We start from the raw sequence: 16,253 nt of genomic DNA on the forward strand, positions 1-16,253 counted from the left end.
CTTTTTCTCCCCCTCTGAGTTTCTTTCTTCCTATCTCTCTCTTTCAGTATCTCCCTCCTTCACAGCCATTGTCCCTCTCTCCTCCGTCATCCATCTCACCCTGCTTCATTACCCTTCACTCTTCTCATCATTTTCTCTACATTTCTACCCCCCCCCCCCCCACTCCTCTTCACCCTCCATCTTATCACTCTTTCTTCTACTCCCTCCTCCATACTTTTTCTGTTTTTCCACAAGAAAGAAAAAAAAAAAACCCACTTGTCTGGCTGCTGGTTTGTCTCCAGCCTCTCTAAACCTCTCCCTGCTTTGGTATTGGCTGGCTGGAGCATCTGCTGTATTGGTATTGGCTGGTTCCAGCAGGTGAGGCATAGCTGTGCCACTTAATCAATGCCCTGCAGTGGGGGAAGCATGTGCCAGACACACAGTGCAGCAGCAGCGGCGGCAGCAGCAGCCGTCAGCATTGGCAGCTCTCCATGAAGCTGAGCATGGGGATGGCATGACCTTCAGACGGCCAGGACCAGCAGGAGAGATACACACACACACACACACACACACGTGCGTACATACAAGCATATGTTCCTTGCAAATCACGTTCTTTCCCAAAATGTCCGCAGGCCACGCCCAGGACTCCACCTTTCCTCTGCAGAGGCGAACGCTCAACTTCTCACAATGAGAGTACAACTGTTAGTGTGGCGAGTAGGCATGGCATTGACTTCTGAAGGTCAAGGAGAAGCTCAGATAACAAACGAACGCACAGACTGCAGAGGCTGCCAGATGAAGAGGATTTTTATTAAACGGGCAAAAATACACTCTTCTTTTCTTAAGAAAGTATTTTTCCATTAAATGTTCAGATTGTTGTGAATAAATAGGTTGAGTTTATTATTATGACGAATACATTCTGAAAGCTGGAAACGGTTTTGAACTAATTACTAAAGATATTTAGGTCATGATGTGACAAAAGGATGCACGTAAACACCCCTGCATCTGATTCAAACATGCTCTATTAAATAATGTTACCATCCATTGTGAGGTAGAAATAAGCCATTCCGTTACAAAGTCATTTACCAGACAGTGTGCTTGCACATATTTCCAGTAAGACCAACGCAGTGTGTTGCTGGATAACGTCACGTTGCCACCACTGGTTGGTCCTATCTAATTTGCAACGTGCAAGCTGTGATTTGTAACATCGGACGCTTATTTCCTCTTTCTCATTTCGACGTTTCCGTAATCAAAACAAACAGCATATTTATGACCCGTGTATGAGCGTGTGAGAGCCCGGTTGGACAAATTTCTCGCTTGCAAATTACAGAGAAATTTGTCCAACAGGGCTCTCAGGGCTCGTTCATGGGTCATAAATAGGCAGTTTGTTTGTTTTGGTTAGTGATATGTATATGACAAGTACATTTACTCAAGCACTGTACTTAAATGCAATTTTGAGGTACTTTCCTCGACTATTTCAGTTTTATGCTACTTCTAACTTATAATCCAATACATTTCAGAGTGAAATATTGTTCTTTTTACTCCAAAACATTTGTCTTCCAGCTGTAGTTACCTTTCAGATCAAGATTTTACATTAAAACACATATGACAAGCTTATAAAATACACTGTATTTAGGATTAAAGCAGAGGTCGCCCGTATTTTTTTTTGTAAGCCCTTACATAAAGCAGTGTCTAGTTGTAGCTCCTTGTCATATTTCAGATGTCTGTGAGTTCCACCAAAGAGACATTTCTCACATGATTTCATTTTGGTAACTATTCAAGGCCAAAAGAGGTCAAATTATCCAGTATTTCACATAGAAGCAAACATTTGAGAAAAGTCCAAAAGGAGAGGAGATGTAGGAGAATGTTTTCTCTCCCATTATTTAACTCACAAACCCTCAGATTCATCTGATCCTTTGTGATTTGATGAGTCTGATGTGAACCCCAAGAGAGGGTGGAGTTGTTTGTGTTTTTGATCCTGTACCTGCACAGGTTTTCAATGCAGCTTCCATCATCTGTTCATCATCTAAATGTTCGCTGGGTTAGAGCCATTTTCACAGAAGAAATTGGCAAGCAACCCCGGATCCATTCATGCTCTTTCATTCAGGAAAGATAAAAATACACTCTATACTGTACACAAACTCATTTTCACTCCTGCTCCCTCCCTCCCTCCCTCCCTCCCCGCCCTGCTCCTCCCATCTCAAACACTCCTCCCACATCTTGTCCTCCTCCCTAACCCCTGACCTCCCCTCCCCTCCTCTCCTCTCTCTGCTCTCCTCTCCCCTCTCGTGAGCCCCGTGCAGAGCCGGCAGGCCCCCCACGTCGTGGGCCTATTAACAGGCCTCGCTTCACTGTAATGATGCCTCTCCTTATGTCTGTGCAGCTGCTGCAGCGCTGAATAGAGAGGATAAATCTGGGATACTCAACATCCGCATCATTGTTTCACTGCCACTTACTGCTGTCATGTGCGTTAGACAGAGGAGGGAAACGCTTCGGTTGGAGGTCTATGTCCACGGCTATTTCATTTCAAATTGTGATTGTTGGCTTAGACTGATATATCAGGAAGGTATTTGTCTTTTTAAGCAATCATACTCCAGCTTCACCTCCTAAGGAAAGTTAAATGTATTGTGTTATCATTATTTGAAGGTTTGAATTTCAAGAATTTCTTGCAGTAAATTTGTTATTATATCACATTTGATTACTTTTCCAGACTCCTTTCGACCAAAAACACAATCATTGGTCTCACATGCAAAAATTAAACAATCAAAAATAATGGCATTGGACATCTGACAGCCATAATCCTAAAAGATAAGATGGATTTTATGTAATCATACTGGCCTGAATAATCCCTATTAAAATAACGAGTTTGACTCATGAATTTAGTTAATTTAGTGAAAAAGGAAGAAAGATATGCTGGTGCCGAACTAATGTCTGCAAAATGCTTTCACAACAACAACAAACACACTGGTATCTGTGTGTACATTATGTGTCCACAGGACAGCGGACAGCTGCTGCAGGGTCCATCAGTCAGCTGCTGTATTTATAGAGTGATGACCACAAAATGCTAACAGCTGCATCAGACAGGGACAGAGACATAAAGTGAGACAGAGAGGACACAGGACACCTGACGTGTTCACCACTCTTCTCTTCAGTTCTACCAGTGCTCGAAATGCCTCTGGTACCTATTTAATGCAAATTGTCTGTCTGCACAGGATTTGCAGCAGCATCCTGTTGGCACATCAAAGGCTGAGAAAGCAGGGGAGACATGTGGGACATGTCCACTCGAGCACTAAAGAGGATAAAGTGTGTCTCACAAATAAAACAGTTTTTAAAATGCCATTGCTTTAAGTGGTATCCTGTAGAGGCCACTGGAACTGATTGGGGCTTCTATTGTGAACTAGATTTCAATACCCTGCGTGCTTCCTTCCACATGGGTCTAGTCATGGTAAATGGTAAATGGACTGCATTTATATTGTGCTTTTCTAGTCTACCAACTACTCAAAGCGCTTTACAACACATGCAACATTCACCCATTCACACCCACATTCATACACTGATGGCAGAGGCTCTTAACCTGCCAAGTAGGGATAGGAATTGTTAAGATTTTATTGATACCAATGCCATTATTGATTCTGCTTATCAGTCTGATTCTTCATCAGTTCCCTTATCGCTTCCTGATCAGTTTTCTGTGTGGAAAAAAACGTAGGCCTACACAGGATTTCAGTGTCAATGGAACTGTTTTATTATCTCCACTGTTTATCAATGAGCTTGCATGCTGATGAATATATGAAACATTACTGGTAGATAAGATAAATGGTCCACAACCAAAAGTTAACTGTGTTCATTAATGAATGAATTAATTCGAAAGCATCGTACAGTCTCCTGCCTGTATGAGAATAACAAAATGAGGGGGAGGGGGAGTGCTCTGCTGTGTTATTAACGTCATGTCTCCAGCAGTGGAGAGCAGCCTCTCTGCTGCACTGTTAGCTTCGGGGAAAGACGTTGTTGTCCAAGACGCTGAACAGGTTTTTGAGGTGGAACAGACTGAGCACCGAGTTATTTTCTTTTTCTATTCTCTTTTCTTTTTCTCACCTCCGAGTTGATTTAACTTGTTTAATGCTGCAGTGTGCAAACGTTTGTCTCTGAGTGATGCCGTAGAAAGTTCACAGGATACTTCAGGTTCGTCTCACAAAGGTAATTATTTAATCATTAAATCAAAAAATGTTTGCAACCGCTGCTTTTTTTGAAGATGAATTACATCTAGCGTGTGTGCGCTGTAGACAGTCCAGAGGCTGCACTGTCCTCACAGTTGAATTCCGCCCTTTTCATTCCATCAACATCACATACCTGGGCATTGGTAAGAGGAATTGATAAGCTTGGAGGCATATGATTCCCATGGATTGGACAATTTGGAACCAGTTCTCAACTGGAACCAGTTCTCAATTCCAATCCCTAATCGGGAGGAGTTTCTAATGCTCATTCACACACTCGCACATTGATGGCACAGCCATCTGGAGCAATTTGGGATTCACTATCTTGCCCTAGGACACTTCAACATGCAGGCTGGAGGATCGAACCACCGACCTTCTGATTAATGGACGACCCATTCTACCTCCTGAGCCTCAGACGCCACCAAATGGGCATGCTTTTTTTCATGGGCATGTTAGTAGAGCAACAGCAAAGAATGGATTACAGCCACAGCTTTTAAACTGTAAAAAAACAAAGTGACGATGATCATGAAACATTAAGTATCTCTAACCAAGTATAAGTAGTAAAGTCCATCTGCAACACAGTCTCATCCAGTTTAACTACATGAACATGAATTCTAATGTGATTCTAGAGCGAAGGATTATGTGAAACTGCCAAAACGGGACCCAAGAAACAAATTAAGAAGCAAACATTAAGCTGTTCATACCATAAAACTTTGCTACAGGCAAATTGCTAGCTTGAGTCAAGGATTAAAGTGAAGTTTAGGTCAATGGTTTTGGCATCCATATTTGTTATTATCTTGTATCACAACTGCATCCATTCCTAAGGTTGAGAATCATAAAAATTACAAAAATGCCCCATTGTTTTTTTTCTAATATATCAATCTGCTTGTTAGAAAACACTTGTCTTGGATGTACGTTAATATCAGTCGTTATCACACTTGTGGCTGCAACTAACAATTATCATCACTATCGCTTAATCTGGCAATTACTTAAGGCCTGTTTTGACCAAAGGTTCCAGTACTTTAAACCCAGAGGAACTAGTCTCAGGAACTAAACTTGGAACTATAAAGTCCCATTAGTGCAGTCCTGTTTGTGTTTCCACCACATCTGAGGAACCAGATAGATCACACAAATTAGACCCATGAGGAATTTAAAAATTACAGCCATGCTTGAAACACAGCATTCAAAAAACAACACAGATTTGTCCTGCTCTTCCTTGTATTTACTGTTGCATTAGTTGGATTTAATGAATGAATGAAAAGGAGAAACGCGGAGGAGGAAAATGAAACTGATAGTGCCTGTTTCCACAGTAAATCATCTGTTGAGTGTTTGATGTTTATTTATTTCTGCTTTAGAACATAACCGCCATGAAACAATGAGAAAATACATTTTTACAATTTTATTTCTCTTATTTACCGCTTTGTTTTTGCTACCGCCGCTCCCTCTCCTTGCTCGACAACCGCTGTGCTCTCTCTCTCTCTCTCTCTCTCTCTCTCTCTCTCTCTCTCTCTCTCATGCTCTCAGCTCGCTTGCGCTCTCTATCTCCTTCTTTCTCTTGCTCTTTTTTAAAATGAGTTGGAAAGCTGACAACAAAGTGTAACTTTACTTTTAACGTTATTAAATGAAGATAAATTTACTCTTACATAAAACAAAAAATAGCAGCAAACCCTCACAAGTGAGAAGCTACTAATATGGAACGTGTCACATTTTGTCTCATCTTGTCAATTGACTCAGCGATAAGTCACACTTGCTAACTGGTGCATCCTCAAACATTTCATTCCACTCTTGCCACTGGAGAGGATGATAACACGAAGAAAGTAATGGATTTTATAATCTGATTTAAGTTTCGTAAAAAAAAAAAAATCTCACTATATCTGCCTTAAAATGCATTTTGTCAGGACGGCATTCTGTCATGTCGTCCTACACTGTAGCTTTTAGCTAAAACAGTATGTACAGTAGATGAGGTACTTACAGATTACTGCCAGGTGTCGGTAGGTTTCAGTCTGCTGTCCTGAGAGCTCCTGAGGACAGGAAGAGACACAGCAGTTTAATATTATATAATCTGTACTGTCATATAAATTAAGACCATGCCAACTCGGAGGGGGGGGGGTGATTCTGCTAGTATGTACGGTAGTAGAATGGATCATAGCCAGAGAAATTATGTTAAAATGTAAATTTTACCTCAATTCAACCTGACCAAGTTCAATCAAGTAACACAGAGTACATGTGTAATGAATAAAATGAATTTGTTTTGTTTTTTAGATTAACCAGGAATGTGTGTCTCTTGTCTTTCTTTTAACTTCTGCTTCCACCTGTGGCTATTGGTCTACAGTTAAAACCTGTTGGGTTGACTAAACAGTTCAAACAGATGCAATTAGTAACAGTGCCAGAAAGCTAGCATGCATTATACCAGGGCTCTGGCACACCTCAATGGAATTATATGTCCCATACATTATTAGAGACCACAGTAAAACAACTCTGTTTCATCTGCTTAATGTGTACACAGGTGCTATCTGTATCTCACTATGTTATTTAGGTAAGAAAATCTGATCACAGTCAACAGACGCAATGTGGGTTACTCTCAAGGGACCACTACAACATGCAAGGCCAGGGTCACATGACAAGAGACAGCAAAAGGCATTCATAAGATACTTTTCAGTAGTCTTGCTAACCAAGGCTAATGTTACTTATCCTGTTAAGTTAATAGCAAGTTAATAGGCTACAGCAGGCATTTTGACTAGTCACAGTAGAAAAAGCACAGGTGTTACTAATAATATAAACGGTGGTTCTGTTCTATTCAAGTGCCCCAGTAAGTTATGACAGTGTGACAGTGAGCCAACATGAACAATACTAGGACCCTGAAACTGAAGCGGCTAAATGGAATTCAGCTATAATTTATTATTTACACTTGTGCTTTTCCTACTGTGACTTGTCAAAATGTCTTCCATGACAAAGAGCTGTCAGTGTCAGCAGAGAAGCTTACTACCACTATGGTGTAAGTTTGGCTACCCATGTCGGTCGTTGTATTCCACATTATAGCAGCCCCTCAAGAGTCTCCCTAAGCTATGCTGCTGTGTGGGCTCTACTACTTACTGAGGAAAATGTCCACTGCTTCAGTAGAGTTTTTTCTTAAGAATGAGGCCAAACTGTACAGATTGCATTTACATCTGACTGAGATCTAATCACAGTGTGAAGGAGACCTCCTCCAGGATGTGGTCTGGCAGATCCACTTGCATTCCAATTGCAATGTGTTCTGCATGCAATTATGCTTTTTCTTCATCCAGTTACAGATGTTATTGGCATGTTAATACCAGGTATAAATTGGGTCAACATGTCTGTAAGTGAGACAGGTGTTGTACTGCTACAAATAAGTAGGGGTTCGGTAGCTGCCAGACATGACTGATCTGCAATTAAATACAGTTTCTTCGTCAATGTCATTATGGAATTCAGTGTTCACACCATCAATTTCATTCCTTACGTCATGGCAACTGCCAACTCAGTTTTTGGTGCCACAAAAATCTCTGGCCCATATTACCTTAAATAAAAATGATTCCAAGTACTATGCAGTGACGTTAGGGCTGGGCAATATGGCCAAAAATTATCACAATAAAAATGTCAGTCAGTATCGATAATTATCACGAATGTCAAAGCATCGTTTCTTTCAAGTTTAAAGGCTGATTTTTGCTCCTGAGTGAAAGTTGAAGAAACCAGATGGTTAATTGTGGTTTTAAACTATTCTATGGTCAGTACATGACAAACACTTGCCAAACAGCAGAACATTTTACAAATCTGAGTTTGAACATTTAAAATAATTATAATGATAAAATCTTTTTTCAACATCAAAGTATGCATGAGTAAAATTAATTAAAATCCCTTTCCAGTCTTTTTCCCTCATCAAAATAAATATCTTAATAGAAAAATAAAGTGCTGCAGTGTGATAAAGCACATATGTTAGATTGCTCAGACTGCAAATTTAGTTACATGTCCAGTAACACACGATAACGTAAGCATTTAAAGTCCAACTAAATTAAACAAATGCAAACAACCACAATACATAGCCTACAGAAATCACCTCTGCCCAGATGAAGTTGTGACCTGACGTGCAAATTGAGACAAATTGTCTCATTTCCAGTTGCCAGCATTCCTGTGTTACTGATGCTACATCTTTGCTGCCCTCAACCCAGTTAATTTTGCTATATTCTTTATCACTGTGGCTAATTACCTGCTGTATATTTAAACTTACACTAGTTCTGCTCAAGCACCCATAGCTTTCTCCTTCTTTTAGCAACTTTCTTGCTAATCCCACAGTCATTTATATGCTATTCAGATCTGATAGCTACTTTAGCTTAGCAGTTTAGCTTAGCAGTTAGCAATGGCCTCTCTCCCTCTCAGTCTCCTGCTCTCTCTTGCTCGGTGTGTCATATGTTTAGCTATTCCCCTGCCTCCTTTAGTGATACTGGCACATGTAATAAGTGTAGTTTATTTGCCGTGTTGGAAACGAGGCTCAGTGAATGAAAAGCACAGCTCCTTACCATGGAAACCCAGTGGTTAGCTGCTGTAGTTAGCCAGCCCCCAGTAGTTGGTGCAAGCCGACTTAGCATAGATCTGCTAGTTACTTAGCTTAGCAGTTAGCAATAGCTTCTCTCTCTCCCTCTCAGTTTAACTATATCAAACATTTATTGTACATTTGTTGTCTTTCTATCGAGGAAAATTATATTGAGATAATTATTGTTATGGTTTTATCGCCCAGACCTAAGTAAAGTACACAGATTTTAAATTTGGGGAAAAGAAAGCGTTGGTATTCAATCAGACAAAGGCATCTGCTCTGAGCTGAGGAATTAGAATTGGTATCAGGAGAGAGAAAATCACATAAGTACATCCCTACAAATAAGGCTTTCCTTTTGAAGGCAGAGCCAGACACTCTCTGCTGCCTCCTAGAAACTGACAAGTTAGCGAACCATTGAGGGAAAAATAATGCTTCAAATGGAATCATTTGAAAGTTACAGATAGGGCCAAGAGAACTCATGACTAAAGCTGTTGCTTCAAATCCCTAAATTAGCTTTAAGTATGAGCTAGTAAGGTAAATTAGTGCTTCTACATACAGCGCATTAACATATGCTGTCAAGGTGCCCTTCAGCAGGGCTCTGAACCACGACTGCTCCAGTAGCGCTGGTGCAGTCTGTGGTTCTACTGGGCAGCTACAGTGTGAATGTGTGCAGCTATATGAGTTAGTGAGTAAGGTGCATTTAGTCTGATTTCACTGCATAAATAAATGTTATATGTCATATATATAACTAAACAGACAAATATTGTCAATATTCATTTGTTCAAAGTCACAGGACTGCTAACACTGAATGGCGTTTCATGTACTCTATGTGCAGTGGTTTATAATTCGGTGCACCATGGTCATGGCAGTGATGCTAATTGATTTCTAATCACACACTGCTTTTCTTTGGAGTCAAAAGAGTGTGGTGCCTTATTTACAATGTGTACAAGAGCCTTAATGAGGCCGATTACAACCATGTTGCTGCTGATGACTGCAGTACAAAGACGAAGGAAGCCAACGTGAAAACGACAGATCGGGATTCAGTCGGATCCTGTGTGATATATCCCATCGCACATGCTCAGTCTACTCTGCTTAATTGCCATACGGTCAAAAATTGGCTTTAAAGCACTCTAAGGTTGGCAGAGACAAAGGGGCAGAAAGAGAAAGAGAAGGAGGTTCATCCTGAGTTTGAGCTCAGCTGTGATGTAACTGTGGATGATGGCTGTGCCGCAGTCAATTTAGGAGGCAATATCCTTAAACGACCTCATCTCCCTCCCTCCTTCCCCCCTCCTACTCCCCTCTCTCCCTGCCTCTCCACTACCACCATCCCCCCCCCCCCCCCCGCCCCTCCTCATGCTGGTGCCATTTATCTCTTCCACACCCTATCTTTCTTGCTTTTTTTGCCACAAAAATCTCCCAACTACCCTTATACCCCTGTGCAGACTCTAATATTATCTCCTTTCCTCTTCTTCCCCTCTCTTGCTGTCAGCTCGTCCATGCATCACTGCCTCTGCTCTCCTCCTGCCCAGCATCCTCTCCTCTCAGACTGCAGCACTAACCTACACGTACACACGTGGAGAGAATAATATCTCCCGCTAAATGCACTTCAATAGGACTCTAGCGGCGTGAAGCACATTAGCACGTTGCAAACTGTCCACCCCCACAGTAAAGCTGCTTGTTGGATAACGTTACTGCTTTTAATAACAGTATATCCCCCAGACGTATTTAGCTCTACTATATGTTTATGGCCCCTCCACACATCTCAACCTCTCCCTGCACCACTCTCATCATCGCTCGCCTTTCCAACTCCCTCCCTCCTGATTTTCTTTCTCTCTACCTCTCTGCCGTCTCCCTGTGCTCGCCTGTCGATTAAGGTTTTTTTTGTGTTTACTGCTGCGGCTGCTCATCAGCAACAAAATCATAAACAGAGCAAAGAAAAACGTGCATTTTTAGAAGCTGACAAGCAACAGATTTCACATTTAAACTGATTATTTTTCCATAAAATGAAATAATCTCAAAAGAAAAAACAAAAAGAGCATTTTGCATGTTGTGTAACTATGTCATGTGTGTCTCCATACGTTTGTGTATGTGTGTACAAGTGTGTGTGTGTGTGTGTGTGTGTGTGTGTGTGTGTGTGTGTGTGTGAGAGAGCCCATCCCTCTCTCCTCTCCTCTCTCCTCTCTCTGACTGATGGAGGGTGGAGTAATCTGCACCCGTTGCCATGACACCAGACAGCCCTTGCTTGGCGAAGGCACGTAGCTTCCTCTCTGCTCTATTTCCCCGGAGCCCTCCACTCAGGAGTGTGTGTGCATCTGTGTCTGTGTGTCTATGAATCTGGGAGAATCATATATGATGCACATGATGTACACAGCGACATGGAAAAATGGAAAATGGAGAGAACGTATTTGCTGTGTCTACATATGGAACAGAGCGGGAAATAAAGCAAACAACAGCCACTTTAGAAGAGATAAAGGGTTTCAATGCAAATGTTGATTTAATATTAAATTGTAGACCTGTCGAGACTGCGGGTAGATAGATATTATACATCCTCTTAAGAGGAAGACTTTCTGGTGAATTATGCTGAAATTCATCCATTCGTCAATGCACTCGGACACCCTGGAACCCACTCAAGGACCCCTGGACTTTCTGCAGCAGACTACATATGCCTACCACAAATCTTATTTTACGAACCGGGTTGTTTCCCCTCGTAGCCATTTTTCATTTTTATTCGACCTCACTGTTAAGACAACTTGTTCTGAAACCCAAACTGTCGAGGGCAGCTGGGACTTTTGGCCTCCCGGCGTTTTTCAGACAACACGCAGGGTCCTGAATCACCTAATACGGAGTCAGTGTTTGTCAAAATTAAGGACATTTGTTTTTTCTTAATTGTTAACACTCTACATGCACTGGCTTTAGGAAATAAATCACTGCACCTGAAACAATCAAATCTAAGCACGACTGAAAGTTATTTTCATGCTTTTCCAGATGACATGCAGCATCCTGAATAACCTTATACAGAGACAATATTTGTCAAAATTAGGGACTTTTGCAAAGGATTTTTCCTCTGTTTTTTTTTTTTTTTTTTACACTCTCAAAGCTTTAGGAAATAAATCACAGCAGCTGAAACAGCCAAATCTAAGCATGGCCCAAACTTTTATTTTTATGCCTCACAATTTTGGTACGTTCACATATCTGTCCTTAATTTAATGCAAGATATTTAATTCCTTCAGCAAAAAGCTGTTCCCAGACCCGACGCAATTATGTTTTCTTAGTCTCAAAAGGCAATCACAGTGTTTTGAACCACTCTCCTCACAGCTCTCGGAACCCTAATAAAAGTGTCCATGCCAGCTCCTATCCATCTATCTATCTCCAGACTCCAGCCTAGATGAATAATTTAGCAGGCTATATTTCGAGCCATCTGCTTCCCTCTCTCACTCTCTGCCTCTCTCGTTGCTCCCTCCATCATTCCTCTTTTCCCTTCTTATTGCATTCTCTCTGTTCGGATCCTGCTCTCTTTCTTGTCTCGGCCTGCGGTCGATGACGGGGTTACACGTGCAAAAATCCCAATTAGAAAATGTGCAAAAATAGTTTTTCATAATTATAGCTTTCACCTCTCATCACCGTTATTCTGCCTGCTAGTAAGTGCATTATAAAATTCAGCTAAAATGTTAAATGCCGATACAAATTCCCTCAGGTCATTCAGGGACAAAATAACATGCATCTATGTGAGAGTTTGGAATGGGAGAATATTTAAGAACCCTGCTGTTTTAACACAAATATGACTCCATATTTACTGCTGTTGGACTGATGCTTTTTGTTGGACAACGGCAGGATGCAGCAGTGATCTGCTAATGATCCCTAAAGCTATTCTGTGGTTAATCGAAGCCAGAGGAAGCCTTGAGAATACATATACATCCTGGATCAAATCATTAACCGTGATCAACATCTGCAACACTGCCTGTCACAGCCCAGCAGAGGTCAGCCAAGTTCCTCTTTCCTGTCAGCATAATGAGCAGGCAACCACATGTTCCTCCACCAGCATCGTTTTCATTATCTGTGTGCAACAATTACGCCGGCTGAGTAATTGATGATCCTCCTGTGCTCGCAGCTACGGTGCAGTGCGAGGATCACAATCTAAGTGAAAATGAATACATAATTACATATAGCAACTGGTTGATTACACGGCGTCTGGGATTTATGTAAGCAAATAAAAGCGGTCTGGCAAACGCAGGGATCGTCTCAAATCGCTGAGGAGAAGACAGGAAGGAAGAGCCAGCGGCCCGGCAGACAGACAGAGAGGGAAAAGCTCCAGCGAAGGTTAATGTTAATGGAAGGAAGATCACGAGAGAAAATTAAGTCAGGCTAATGATGCAGATGATGATGAGTAAGAGGAGGAGAATGGAAAAGTTTTCCAGGCAGTACTGACTCCATAAGTTGGATTCATGCTACCTTTTTGCATTTTTTTTAACCTTAGAAAGAGAAGCAGAGGATGTCATTTAATCCTAAATGATCAGGCAGTATAAACAACAAGTGGATATCCTACTAATATGAAACCTGTGTTGATGAGTTGTGGCTAAAAGTGACTTGATAACCTTTCAGGGCCTGAATTTATCACACTTCTTCAGGAATAAAAAGTTCTAATTGTGAGGAGTAAGAAACATTTATCAAGCAACTTAATGCTTCTTACAGCGAAGTGTAACATTTTAGAGCAACTCTCAAATGATCACATGATTAATCATATATACAGACGAGCAGAGGTAAGGATTTACACTACATCAGCCCCATCGTTCATTCTTTTTTTTTTCTTAAATCCTTACATTTTACGCAGTGATATGTAATTCTTAGAAAAGATGTAATTTTCATTTTTTAAAGCGTTATTTGTGTGAAATTGGAGCAATTAACAGTGTCATCCCTTAATAATATATAACAAGGGATGAAATGATAGGAAATTGGCTGAAATGGAAACAAAAAGAAAAGCGACCATGGAGCAGGAAGGAAATGATGCTTCTGGCTAGACGAGGTACTTTGGAGAAAACATGCTAAGGAGAATTTCATAGCAGGATGGCAAGTGCAGACAGTGAAGATGCATGGAAAGTGATTGCAAACAAAATCAATGTCAGCTTTATTCTTGTTGTGTGAACCTCTGATCAGTGTCAAAAAAAAGTGTCAATTGTTGAACTCATGTAAATAGGTAAACTACCCAGTTCTAATATATATATATATATATATATATATGTGTGTGTGTGTGTGTATATATATATATATATGTTGCTTCAGCTAATATCTAAAACACGTGTCAGAAGGTGACGGTTAACCTCTGCCTCCACACTGCAGCCATGTAGGATCTGCAGCGCTATTACATTTTAGAATATTTATTTGAGTCCTTCTCACAAACGTAGGATTAAATGCGAAGGATTTTTACTTTCATTTAAGTCCAGAATTTCACTTTTAGCAGTTTGATAAATGCAGGCTCAGGTCTTGAAATCACAAGTCATTTTCATGTACGCTGCCCTTTTTGTTCTAAATTCACTATACGGCTGTAAAACTGTCCTGTCAAAAGTAAATGCATGAATTTGCACTAATACTTTTTGAGTGGATTTGGTTTGCGTGCTAAAAACGGCTCTCTCTGACACAAACACGCTCACGCACGTACTCTCACTCTCTCCTCTGATCTATCTATGTTCATGCTATCTGTGCTTATCGGCTGGCTGGCTGGCTGCTGACCCTGCTGGTCAGCTGGTCAGGTTAGCTGGCAGACTGACTGGCTGGCTGATTTGCCGGCTGGGACGTGGCTGCCCTCGTGTAGTCCCTGCAGCACCAGCAGCGTTTATTACAAATATACAAACAGTCTCTGATTCCGCCAGACATTCGCATTCAGCACGACCTGTGATGACCGGCTGCAAGTATTTATAATCTGCTCTATCCTGCAGCAATTAAACCCCGTGAACCTCGGCACGTTGAAAACGCCACAGTCAGGCAAACTGTGAGCAGCACATGTCTGCTGTGGCCATCTTGTCACCTCAGTAATCAAACCGACGAGCAGCTGGATGCTCCTGTAACCCTTTGCTTTCTGTTCCCTCAGACACCTTGCGGTGCAGAGACACTAAAGCCTCTGGCTCTTGGTATCCTGTTTCTAGGAACCGCAGTCCACTGTGGGCTGAGGTGGGGATGAAGGTGGAGGGAAAGGGGTGGAAATGTAGTAGGGGAGCAAAGTGGGGCAGGGGAGGTTGAGGTGGGCTGTGCATGTGCGAGACACTGCACACAATGGCGTCTGAGCAAGGTGTGTGTGTGTATTTGACACAGGAAACAAGAGCATTTAGTGTGTTTGCATGCATGCAGTGGTTACTGCAATTATTGCAACACCTACTACATGTTGTCAGTCTTTTACCTGATGATTTCACTCCGGCTGCACGTTCTCAGTCCAAATCATTGTTTGGATTCTGATCTGCCAATCAAGTCAGTGAACTGAACGAGACACAGAGAAGAAGATAGAAAAAGAGAAGCAATTCACCGCTATACCCTGCGAAATGACTGCGAGGTAAACCACACAAGTGGAAATGGGGAGAGAAAGAAATAAAGGGGGGAGTGAGGAAGTAAGGAGAAAGTAGAGAACAAGGGGGAGGAAAAAAGAGGTTGGATGGGGTGGGGGTGGTGGTGAGGGACAAGGACAGGAAAGAAAAAGGGGGTAAGAGAAAAAAAAAAAGGAGGAGGAAGAAGAGGAGGAGAGGCGAGATGAGGAGAAGGCACGAGGCAAGGAGGGGAAAAATAGAGAGCGGAGTGAGGGGGCTTTGGAGGGGGAGGCAGTGGGGGGAGGTGGGGAGGGGAGGTGGGGGCCGCTGCTGCTGCTGCTGATGCCGGAGCACAGCGCGGCCAGGCTGAACTGAGTGAACTGCAGTGGAGGTCAGGGAGTCCAACATTCCTCTGGAACACTGTGTTTACACTGCGTAGCAGAGAGGAGGGGTGGGGGGGCGCGAGGGGGACGACGCACAGGGAAGGAAATCATCTCCCGGAGACACTCCTTGCAGGGAGGGAGTGTGTGTATGAGTGAGCGAGCGAGTGTGTGTGTGTGTCGCTTATCCTGTCGCTGTATAGCGCATTTCTTAAGCACCAGAGTAACTTGATTCCAAACCCCCCCCCCTACACACACACACACACACACACACATACACACACTCCCCGCCATCATCTCCCAACCTTATACTTCATCTATCTACAACGACAGAGAGCCGTGTGCTGCGTCTTCAGCAGCATTAAAGCTTGAATTTGAAAGTGTTGTATCACTCCGGGTGCAATTTGACCTGCATGAATAATGCATGTCATTTCCAAACTTTTCAACATGTAGAAGAAGGATTGATAAATCTGATCAAGTGGAACATGATGTCTTCTCTGATGTTTTTCAAAAGTATTGATAAAAAGACCTCCATCACTAAAACTGTCTAGAAAGTGGGTTTTTTTTAATTCTCCTGTATATAACCTGAGCATTAGAGCAAGATTTCAATCAATTTATAATTAATAATACT

At 41.9% G+C, this 16,253-nt stretch overlaps 1 long non-coding RNA gene across 4 annotated transcripts in view; it reads right to left on the reverse strand.

The window, feature by feature from the left end:
* The window catches only part of LOC121898638, a 105,564-nt gene that overhangs the window by 60,341 nt on the left and 28,970 nt on the right, over positions 1-16,253 (reverse strand). For 3 of the 4 annotated variants that reach the window (XR_006096530.1, XR_006096529.1, XR_006096528.1), the window contains exon 2: positions 6,160-6,208. This is a non-coding gene — a long non-coding RNA (uncharacterized LOC121898638). Of the gene's footprint in view, positions 1-6,159; positions 6,209-8,719; positions 9,257-16,253 lie in introns of those variants that run through there. The other variant, XR_006096527.1, reaches the window with a different exon arrangement.

This window comes from Thunnus maccoyii, chromosome 6, assembly GCF_910596095.1.
Source record: "Thunnus maccoyii chromosome 6, fThuMac1.1, whole genome shotgun sequence".
Lineage (NCBI taxonomy): Eukaryota > Metazoa > Chordata > Actinopteri > Scombriformes > Scombridae > Thunnus > Thunnus maccoyii.